General features: G+C 43.4%; 1 pseudogene; it reads left to right on the top strand.

Annotated features, from left to right (window-relative positions):
* Window positions 1-3,579: 3,579 nt before the first annotated feature.
* LOC101566947 lies at window positions 3,580-7,989 on the top strand (annotated as a pseudogene).
* Window positions 7,990-10,328: the final 2,339 nt, after the last annotated feature.

The following is a 10,328-nucleotide window of genomic DNA, read 5'->3' as shown; positions in this document are numbered from 1 at the left end:
AGAAGAAGAAGAAGAAGAAGAAGAAGAAGAAGAAGAAGAAGAAGAAGAAGAAGAAGAAGAAGAAGAAGAAGAAGAAGAAGAAAATACGTCCTTAAAGAACACAGTGATTAGAGAGCTGAAGACTGATGTCGCTTCACACATTGAGTTCTGGGCTGAACTGCGCTGCCCTGAGGGCTGTAGGAACCCTGGCAGGCAGGTCCCCATCTCCCTTCCTCCCAGAGGCAGGGCTGAGCCAGAAGATTTTAAGCCTTCCTTTCAGGTTGGGAATGTCACAATCAAAAACACTGACCCATGCGACCCCTACTAAGTGGCCAAAAGAGGAACAGACAAGACCTCCGTTTGCAGCGTGAAGGGGAACTTCTCTCTGGCATTTCTTGTTTTGTTGCCCGCAACAAAAACTCCTGGCACTGTTCATTTTGAAGAGCATCCCTGTAATAAAAAGGATGATAAGGGAGGAAAACATTAATTCATTCAATAAGTCAAATCAGAGGAAAAGATGAAGGGGAAACTGAGTCAATTGAGTCTTTCAAGAATCTTCTTCTTTAGTGTCTTGGGTGAGCACCTGAGGGGAGATTCCTACAAGGAAAGAAATTACCAACTCACCCCACTCACCCCACAGTCTTTCCAGTCCTTCCCAGACAATTTGAGTTGCTAAAGTTCTGCATTTTATGCGGAGCCCACCTGCTGGACAGCTCTTCGAGTGTGTCAGGAAGGATTTCATATCTCCCAGGCATCTCCACTCCTCTTCCCTCTAGAGCAGCTCTGGCTCTTACTCCAGGAGGGTCTGTCCACCATCTTTCACCAAACCAGTCACCTTCCAGATTTCCTCCAGCTTCGTGACTTTCTCCAGAAGTAATCACAGTACATTGAGAAGGTTTTGTTCTGAGGAACCGTTTCTTTTTATGGCCTGCAAACTGAATTTCCATTCATTCATTTTGGTTACTTTACACTTATAAATTTGCTATCAAATGAAGTTCCATAAATTATTGAGATGAGAGGGACAAGAGAGGAAAGGGCAAAGAGATATCTACATAGGTAAGCAGGACAGTTCGGATGGCTGCACGGGTGATTTCTACTGGTCTATGGAAAGGAGAAGTTAATGCTTAATTTTGTGTGTGTGTGTGTTTCCTTTTATTTTTTTTTTCTCTCCTCTTAATTTCATATAACTTTTTTTCTTTGCTTTTCCAATTTTACATGTATATATCTGGTAATCTGAACAACTCATATGAAAACAACATTATACAGTGCAACAAGTACTGTGAAATTCATATTATTTTGTTTATTGAAATTCTGTATCATTTCTAATTTTTTCTTTTTTAATAGAATTATGTATTCTCTTTAAAAAATGAAAAATTAAAATATTGTTCCATGGTTTTTTAAATTTTTCTTTTTTATATTTTAAAGAGAATTTTAAAAATTAAAAAAAGTTAGAAAAAACAATTTCACTAAACAAAATGATAGGAATTCAGCAATGATTGTTATATTACATACTGTTGTCTTCAAATTAGTTTTTCAGATTACCAGATATAAGCATGCAATATTGGTCCAAAATAAATTTAAAAAAGAGAGAGAAAAAAATTAAGCTTTAATCAATTGTGAAAAAATACCATATCGTTTTTTCCTATTCCTCAGTTGATAGGCATTTGGGTTGTCTCCAAGATTTAGCTATGACAAATTGTGCCACTGTACACACAGGTGTACAGATAACACTATAGTACAATGTTTATAGTATTTCTGGAAAAGAGTATTTTGAAAAGTAAAACAGTGAACTCAAGGGCCAGCCAGATAGCTCAGCAGACTAAAGTGCCTGCTTTGGCAGAGTGCAGCAACTGGGGTTCAATCCCCAACCTACTGTGCCCCACCCACCCACCCCAGGACGCACTGAGAGGGCAATTGAGACTGAGCACGGTGGCATGCACCTGTAATCCCAAAGCCTGGAAGGCTGAAAACAGGAGGATCACTACAAGCTGGATCTACCTAGTAAGACCATGTAGACCCTGTAGACCCTGTACCAAATACATATAAATAAATAAGTTAAACACTGAGCTGAATTTAGCATGGCTTAACATGTGTCACCTCATATGGAGTCTTAGTAATCAGCAGTCTTTTCAAGATGCTTACAAATTATCTGTTTGATCAGATCATCCATTAATTCTCCAGAATGTTGCCAGGGGCCGGAACTGAGACACCACCTTGCTGCTGCTGTGAAGCCCCGTAGAAGTGACGTGTATACATGTGTCTGCAGCTCCACCTGGTGAGGAGAAGAAACAGCTGACTAGCTGGAATTTGCTGGAGTGGCCTTCTGTGGCACCGTCTTCTTTCTCTGTTTTATTTGGCCCCCTCCACCTCACTTTTGTTTTTCCTTTTCTTCTTCTTCCCCTACTGATCCTTGACCTTCACTACTTCCAGCTTCTTGTTTAGGTGAATTTTCTACAGCGAGTTTTGCATATCCATTTGGAAAGCTCTTCTCCGACCCCATCTGCATTTAGTCACGTGAGGCGCACACTCACAGTGCTTTGTTGGTAAGGAGCAGACTCCACAGTAAGGGACTCGAAGTGGCCACCAGCATCTAACTTGGCGCTGTTCTCCGGATCACCTTGGAACTCACCCCTGCTGGATTCAGAAATGCCAGCAGCCATTGCACAAACCGGGGCCGTCGCGTAGTCCTCGCTGCCTCCGCTCCCGCCAGCTAACGTGACACATGCAGCTCTTCCTTGCTGGCTAGGGTCGCCCCAGACTCAAAATAAGCATTTTAAAGGGCTGGGGATATGGCTTAGTGTGAAGTCCCTGCATTCAATTATTCAGTTGAGATATATATATATATATTCACTTAGAAGACGCTGATAATTTGTAACTCACTCTGAAGCTAGTGTTACTGATGTCACCTCCTTTTCTAACACTGGCAAGCTGGCTTCCTCTGGTAGGTGAATAGTGTACCCTCGTTTCCAATTTACTGAGTTTGCATATTGCTAGAATTAACTTACTAGAAATCCAGCTTTATTCTTAAATCTCATGGTTACGTCTAGAGGCCACATGCTGTCCGTTGAGAATTATTATAGCATGCCACATGTGTGTCCCCAAGATTCCCTGACTCCTGTAATAATAAGGCCCAGGGCAATGACTCTGCAGAGGGAGGACTTAGCATGCTTCAGCCTTGGGCTCTCGACAAACCTTGCGCAGTATCAGCATTTAACACCGCAGTTTCCATTTCTGGTTAGAGTTTCCAAGTTTTGCAGCTAAAGATTTCTTTTGTTTCCCTTCCACAGCCTTTAGTAATTCCCCTCGCCAGCTTCAGGGATGAAGACAGCGGGAACAGGGACCCTTCTCCCCTGAGGCCGTGCCTTGCCCAAAGCCTGTCCGGGAATATTATCACTGTAGGGCTTTGAACAGAACCTCCGTGGAGCTAAAATTGTAGCACGCACCGGATCGGATTGGGGAATGGCGCTTCAGCGTGGACAGGATTTCCCCGGAGCGACCAGCCAGGAAGCGAAGTAGAATCTGTGCTCCGAGCTCGGAGGAGCCCCGCCCCGCCGAGAGGAGGGCCCCAGGAGCCCGTCTGTCTATCGCTAGGTTCCGATCATGAGGTCGCGGTCTCCTCTGCCATCTGCTTCAGGCAAACGCACAGCCGCGTCTTAATTGTCCGCTTCCTCGCTGCAGCTCTGCGCACAGCTTGAATCTCACCGCGGGGCCCTCGAGCCCAGCAGGAAGACTGTAAGCGCACTTGGCCTGCACACAGCCACCATCCCGGGTCAGTCTCTCACTGGCCACCGAGGGAGAGCCCTTCAGACCATCTAACCTAAGATCTTCATTTTGGAAGGAAGGCAGGACAGGAGGAAGGGAGGGAAGGAGGAAGGGAGGGAAGGAGAAAGGAAGGGGGAAACTGGGGGAGACAAAGACGTAAGGGAAGGGGAAGAGGAGGAAGAAGAGAAGAAAGAAGAGGGCAGGCAGGACCCAGGGCCAAGGCATGCAGGGGCAGCGGCAGACCACAAGCCAGGGCGCCAGTCAGCGTGTGCTGCCCGGATGGCCGTGGGAACCAGAGGCAGAGGCGCTTCCTGCCGCCTGAGTCTAGAGCATGCCTCGTGGTTATCAGCATTCGAATTCTAGATATTGTAGGCAGCCGAATTAGATAGGAATATCATAGGCAGTCAGACAGGGCCAAGCCCTCAAGGAGACAAGATGGAAGACAAGGTGACTTAGCAACATGGAAGAGACAGACACTCCCATATGGGCCACACCTCAAGAGAAAAGAGGAAACACAGCTACAAACTTCCCTAGGGATGGGCATCAGGGATTGATATTCTAAATAGGTATCAATCACCTTGAAAGAGCCCAAAAGAGTCACTCGCCCAACCCCCAACAGGAAGAGACCCTGTCCACATTCATGCGCACTTGCCACGTGACTTGCTTCCCCATGTGGTCCTGGCCTTAATCAATTTTACCTGAGCAGTGTGCCTGTAATCTCATTGGGTGACCATAGTTTTGTCCCACCTCATGACCACCTAAATGAGTTCCCATGTCTTCTCCACCACCTTAGACCCGCCTCACCACATGGTTTTCCTCTATAAAAGTCCCTGGAAGAGACAACTTCCGGGTTGGGGGGGAATGACAGCACAACATGCCCGGTCCCCACCTCCTGTTCCTCTCTGGGGCAGGAGCTTTCTTTCCTTCAATAAATATATTCTGCTTATAATCTCTGTTTGTTCCTAAAATTCATTCTTTGGTTTTAGAGAACACGAACTCATTCCAGGTACCTTTTAGGTTGGGAGTTTAGTTTTTCTCCCTGTGTCATTTGGAGGTTTCCCTATATCATTTTGGAGGGCCCACTGAGATCATTGGATGGAGGTATGAGTTTGCTTTTCTTTCATAGATTCCTTTTTTTTTTGGTGGAACCGGGGATTAAACCCAGGCCCTTGTGCTGGCCAGGCAAGCACTTATTCTACTGAGCCATCTCTCTGGCCCCTCTTTCATAGATTCCACATTGAGACTTACTTACATAACAAATTTTTATCCTTCAAATGTTGACGCCTGCTCATTGCTCATAATTGTTCATGCTTTGCCTCGTATGGTTTTGTCTCATACAGTTTGGTTAGAATTGCTTACAATTGCTTATGCTTTGTCTTTTATGTTTTGTGAAAATGTTGGTCAAAATGTTGTTGGTAAACTTGGTAGTGTCCCAAATTTTCTGATCAAGGAGATTATGGGGCCAAAGAGGAAAGTGATCGATGACGTAGAGTGTGCCTAAGGAGAGTCACATGGAGAGAAAACATTCTCTCAGACTTTCACAGAGAGTACATTGGCCAAGCAATGGCTATGACTCATCCACATGGCTGACACTGACAAAGGTTCTACAATCTGAGGTACAGGATCTCAGGATAAATCCTGAGGGGATTTCACTGACCTTATCAGACCCAAAAGCTACAACTCTTGTTGCATAGGTCCTGCTTTACCTTGGTCTTAACCATCCAGAAGAAAAGTATAAAAACAAAATATAAGAAATAAAGTCATGCTGTTATGTTGAGCTGTGGGGGACTCAGGTTAACAATTTCTGACATTGTCAGTTAAGCGGAGGACCCAATACTATTATGGGATACTAGACTCTTTTAGAATATTTTGCTGAGTTAACACACCTATAATATTCAAATAATGGAACTTAACAAAAAAAAAAGGCTATGCAGATGAATGTGCATTTTGTATCTGTGTATTCAGCGTGGTTAGGATAGATATATAGTTACATTCTCTTAATGAATAGGATGATTTGTTCTAATGGTGTTTGTAAATAGGATATCAAGTCTGCATCTTGTACAGCAATTAACCACTAAGAAGAATGTATGCAGTGTGTTAATTATTGAAACTGTCCTACCGATTTGATTTGAAATTATCTCACTGCTATTTGCTTATCAATAAAATTATGGCAAAAAAATAAAATAAAATATAAAAAAATGTTGTTGGTAAATCTAAGTTAAAATGTGGAAGTGTTACAAGATTATGATATTTCTTTAATGGGACATTTTATGACTGTCTTGTACTTGTATATGTTACATTTGAACTAAATGTTAAATGTAGTGGTATTCCTTGCTTGACTTTAGACAATAGCACTAGAGAGAGTAACATTAAGACTCCTAGCAGACTTTATGTAATCTTCTATAAAATGGGACTTTGAAATCTAGCTCAGACTTAGACAATATACATGCCTATATATGAAACACAGGACTCCTTTTGCCAACTAAAGGGACATTAGGTCAGCAACCGTTCTTAAAGACTTGGAGGACAGGTTTCACTGGGACAGACTGGCTCTGATCCTCCTCTACAGGCTAGAGGAAATGTCAGGCCTGCTCTGTTTCAGTTTCCTTTCTTTGACTTTACTCCTAATTTTCCCACCTCTTTATATTTTCCTTTTTAGAGGCATATAAAATTAGGAGAATGATATAGAGTTCCAACTAAATGAAGTCCTTAGAAAATGAGCATTTATTAATGCTGAAGACAGGGAAGTCATTTTAGAAAAAGAACACATACCCCATCTCTGGGTCAGATGAGACAAAGAGGAACTATGCCCATCCAAGAGGACACGGATAAAAGCTAAGTCCTGGCTTAATGTTCTGGGCAGGTCTCCTTTGAGAGGCTAAACCTGAGACACAGTGGAGAGAACTGACTTCTGGGTAACACCAGAAGGAGCTATCTCCAAAAGCAGCACACATGGGGCCAAAACACATTTAGTGGGAGGGAGGATTTCCAGCCTTTTCTCCTCTGTCTAGATATCATTTAGGTGTGTAAGAGATAAGTTGTATTGTAACCTTTATTGCAAAATGTTAAGGGATTTTGTAGAACTTACAGAATTGGACAAACAGCGGTTACTCTGCCAGCTAGTAAATGCTCCTAGAGCAGCTGCCACTCTTTGAAACAGAAGACAGGTTTCCCCAGCTGCTCTTTGGTGAATCTCCATTGACGCCTATGGCTGATGGAATGTTGACCAGAGAAACCACTGCAGTCCTCTCTGGAGACTGAGCTCTGGTTGTGTAGGCCAATAGGAACTGAGAACACCTGAGGGGTCATGGCCACACCCGAAGGCTCCTTGATGGAAACTGGCTCTTGGCCACTGAAAGATCTCCACTTACCTATTGTACTTTTTTCTCTCTGCTAGTAAACTAACAATTCTACCTGAGTTTTTCAGTAGAACAACTTAATGAGTCCTTCAGAAATTAGGCTGGGGCAGCTTGCAATAGTTTACATACAACAGCACCTTTCGGGGATGATTTGCCTCTGTGCTTTACAGGCTAACTAAGAGTAAGAAAGAGTGTGCTGAACTCTGCTGGCAGCTGCGAGGCGAAGCCAGAAAGAGGCAAGTTCCGGTGCGAAGGTGGTCCTGCAACACAGCATAGGCCTCGGAGGCATGGTTGCGGTGACTCTCTACAGGGTGGGTTTTCCAGAGGCTACCAGCTCTTTCAGAGTGAATCAAATCGAGGCTGCTTAGACCAGCTCTTCAGGGGATGGATTTAAGGCAGACCTCGTCTTCAAAGAGATTGAGAAGAAGCTTGAAGAGGAAGGTGAACAGTTTGTGAAGAAAATCGGGGGTATTTTGGCCTTCAAGGTGAAGGGTGGCCCTGGGGGTAAAGAAGCCACCTGGGTTGTGGATGTGAAGAACGGCAAAGGGTAAGCACTTCCCAACTCAAATAATAAGGCCGACTACACCATCACCATGGCTCACTCAGACCTACTGGCCCTGATGACTGGGAAGATGAACACTCAGTCGGCCTTCTTTCAAGGTAAATTGAAGATCACTGGCAACATGGGTCTGGCATGAAGTTACAGAATCTTCAGCTTCAGCCAGGCAAAGCCAAGCTGTGAAGAACTAACTCCCTTTGGCAACTTTTGGAAAATCAAGATGAAGTATGACCCATATATTTCATTGTCAGAACTTAGACTGAAATTACACATTGGCAAATAACATGAGATAGCTATGTTGTTCCATGGGTGTGACCAGCCATGTTTTTCCTGGCCTTTGCATGCAGAGCCTGGTGGTGTAGTACTGCTGTGCGGAATTGCTTATGAATGTGCGTGACGGAGTTAATATGGTGATTATGGTTTGGGGTAAATTCAAGTTTCAAAATAAAAGTAAGAACAGTAACATCTAAAAACTATGTAAACAAAAGCTCTTGTTTTGCTTAGAAGTATTTTTAAGGGTTATCCTGTGGCAGAGCCAATTTAAAAACATTTTCCTTGGGAGATTTGGGGAAGAGGCAAGACCAGTAGCTGGCCACACACTTGATGACCTTCATTGATTTCTCACTAATAGTTCTTAAAATTCTGTACTGGAATACAGATCTTTAAAATCTTGCATTTTGTGCCATCACAAAGAAATATTCTCCCCAAATGAAGTAAAAGAAATATGATTAAAGCTTGGGGGAAACATTTATAGATGAACACGGGCCTATTTTTAAAGTAAAATTATTTTTAAATGTTGTTCCTTCTTGAAAAATCAGGGTATTAGAGTCATAACATAATATTGCTAAAAATAATTGAACAAATAAAGTTTGCTTTCAGATGCACAAAGAAAAAAGAGTAAGAAAGATTTTTGTCAGCCTTAAAGTAATGTGTTTTTTTTTTGGCAACATGTAAAATGTGTTTGCTAAATGATAAATGTAAATTGTACCTGTGAGTGCCAAAGATTTAATATAGCCTAGTCCTTCTAGGAAAGGCTGCCTTGGTGACTAGATGGAAGAAAACAAGTGTCTTAGAGATTTCTTTGCCCCAGAGCTCAGGCAAAGCTCTTCAGTCAACTGTCTCCTTTGTCTATCTCCAAAGTTGTTCTGTTTTACAGCACAGTAGGGAATGTGTGCTACTTCCAATTCACCTTTTTATGGAATAGTTATGCTTCCTCATGTAGACATTATTGTTGCTAGACTAATTGTAACATATTTACAAATATTCAGTTACTATTCAAATATCCAATAAGAGTAAGTGCACAGTTTACACAGTTGGTGAGATTCCCAGGAGACAAAAGTCATGCGCCATTCGAGGGTGATAGGCTGGTTGGCGCTTGTGTCTCATCTCTCCAAGAGCATCCACCTGCTCTGGAGTGGGCGACTCATGGGACTCCACGATGGGGAATCAATTAGAGGCAAGGTGGAGACGTCCAGAGCTCTTTCTTTTTCTATTCCAGATTATGGGAATTTCATAGTCAAGGTCTCTTACTCCTTTAGGGTACATCATTACATTTGATTCATACACACTGAAAAAGAGCTGTTTAATATTTTTCTGCACATGTGTGTGGCCTATGTGCCCCCTAGAGCCAAAACGGAATGCAGAGGAAGTACCAATTATGATATTATTTTACAACTAGAACGATACTATAAAAGCAAAATGGTCAGATTTTGTTTGTATTAAAAAAGTCATTGTTATCTAGTTTTGAAATGTAGGCTTGAGCTACAGGAGAGCCAGGCAGATCAGGTGACTAAGACACTCACTGTCTTGGAGCCTAAGGACAAGATAGCATTAGGTATAGCCTCGCCTAGCATTACTGAAAGTAAGGTTTCTCCTTTTTGCCTTTCTAGTCTAGTGTGTGGACTCCTAAAACAGCTATAATCCAGGCCTGTACAAGGCTACACCCATTCTTAGCTAAATCTATGCAAGCTTTTTAAGGACAATAACTTTTCAAAATCATTTTATTGAGAAACAAATACCAATGAGACAGTTTCAAAACCAATTAGTAGGACAGTTTCAAGAATTAATACAGAGACCCAGTCCTAGCTCAGGCCCAGGGAGTGTGTGGGAGAGCTTCCAGATACCCTGTGCCAGCAGGACCTACTGGTCCTAGCCCAGGCACAGTGTGGGTGAGACCCTCTTCCACCCTCTTGGGACACCCCCAACCCTCCACAGCACCTCCTCTACCCCGCCCGCCTGGTAGGAATTTCTGCCGCATTCCGGGAACCCCCAGATCCAGTCCTAGTCTAGGCTTGGTGAGTGTATGGGAGAGCTGGCTCTCCTCCCTACTCCACCTTGTCCCCTCCAGACTCAGCTCAGGCCGGGCATACAGGCTTGAGGTGAAACCCTGCAGATGCAATCCCTGCAGAGAGTGTAGGGGACAGAACCACCCAGCTAGTCCAGGAGCAGAACATCTGGCCAGAGGGGCACAACAGGTTCACCCCCAAGGACAGCAGCAGGAAGGAGCTGAGCACAGCAGCCAGAACCAAGCCAGGCACAGCTGGATAAATCCAACCTTTGTAGATCTGCACCTGAACTTCAGTAGGTGCTAAGGTTATAACTGCAACAAAGATCTACAACAAAGGTCAGAAGACAGTGCTACACAAAATGACAAGGAGAAGGAGCAAAAT

Source organism: Octodon degus, unplaced genomic scaffold (assembly GCF_000260255.1).
Source record: "Octodon degus isolate 3935 unplaced genomic scaffold, OctDeg1.0 scaffold00283, whole genome shotgun sequence".
Taxonomy (NCBI): domain Eukaryota; kingdom Metazoa; phylum Chordata; class Mammalia; order Rodentia; family Octodontidae; genus Octodon; species Octodon degus.
This window is presented reverse-complemented; position numbering and strand designations above follow the sequence as displayed.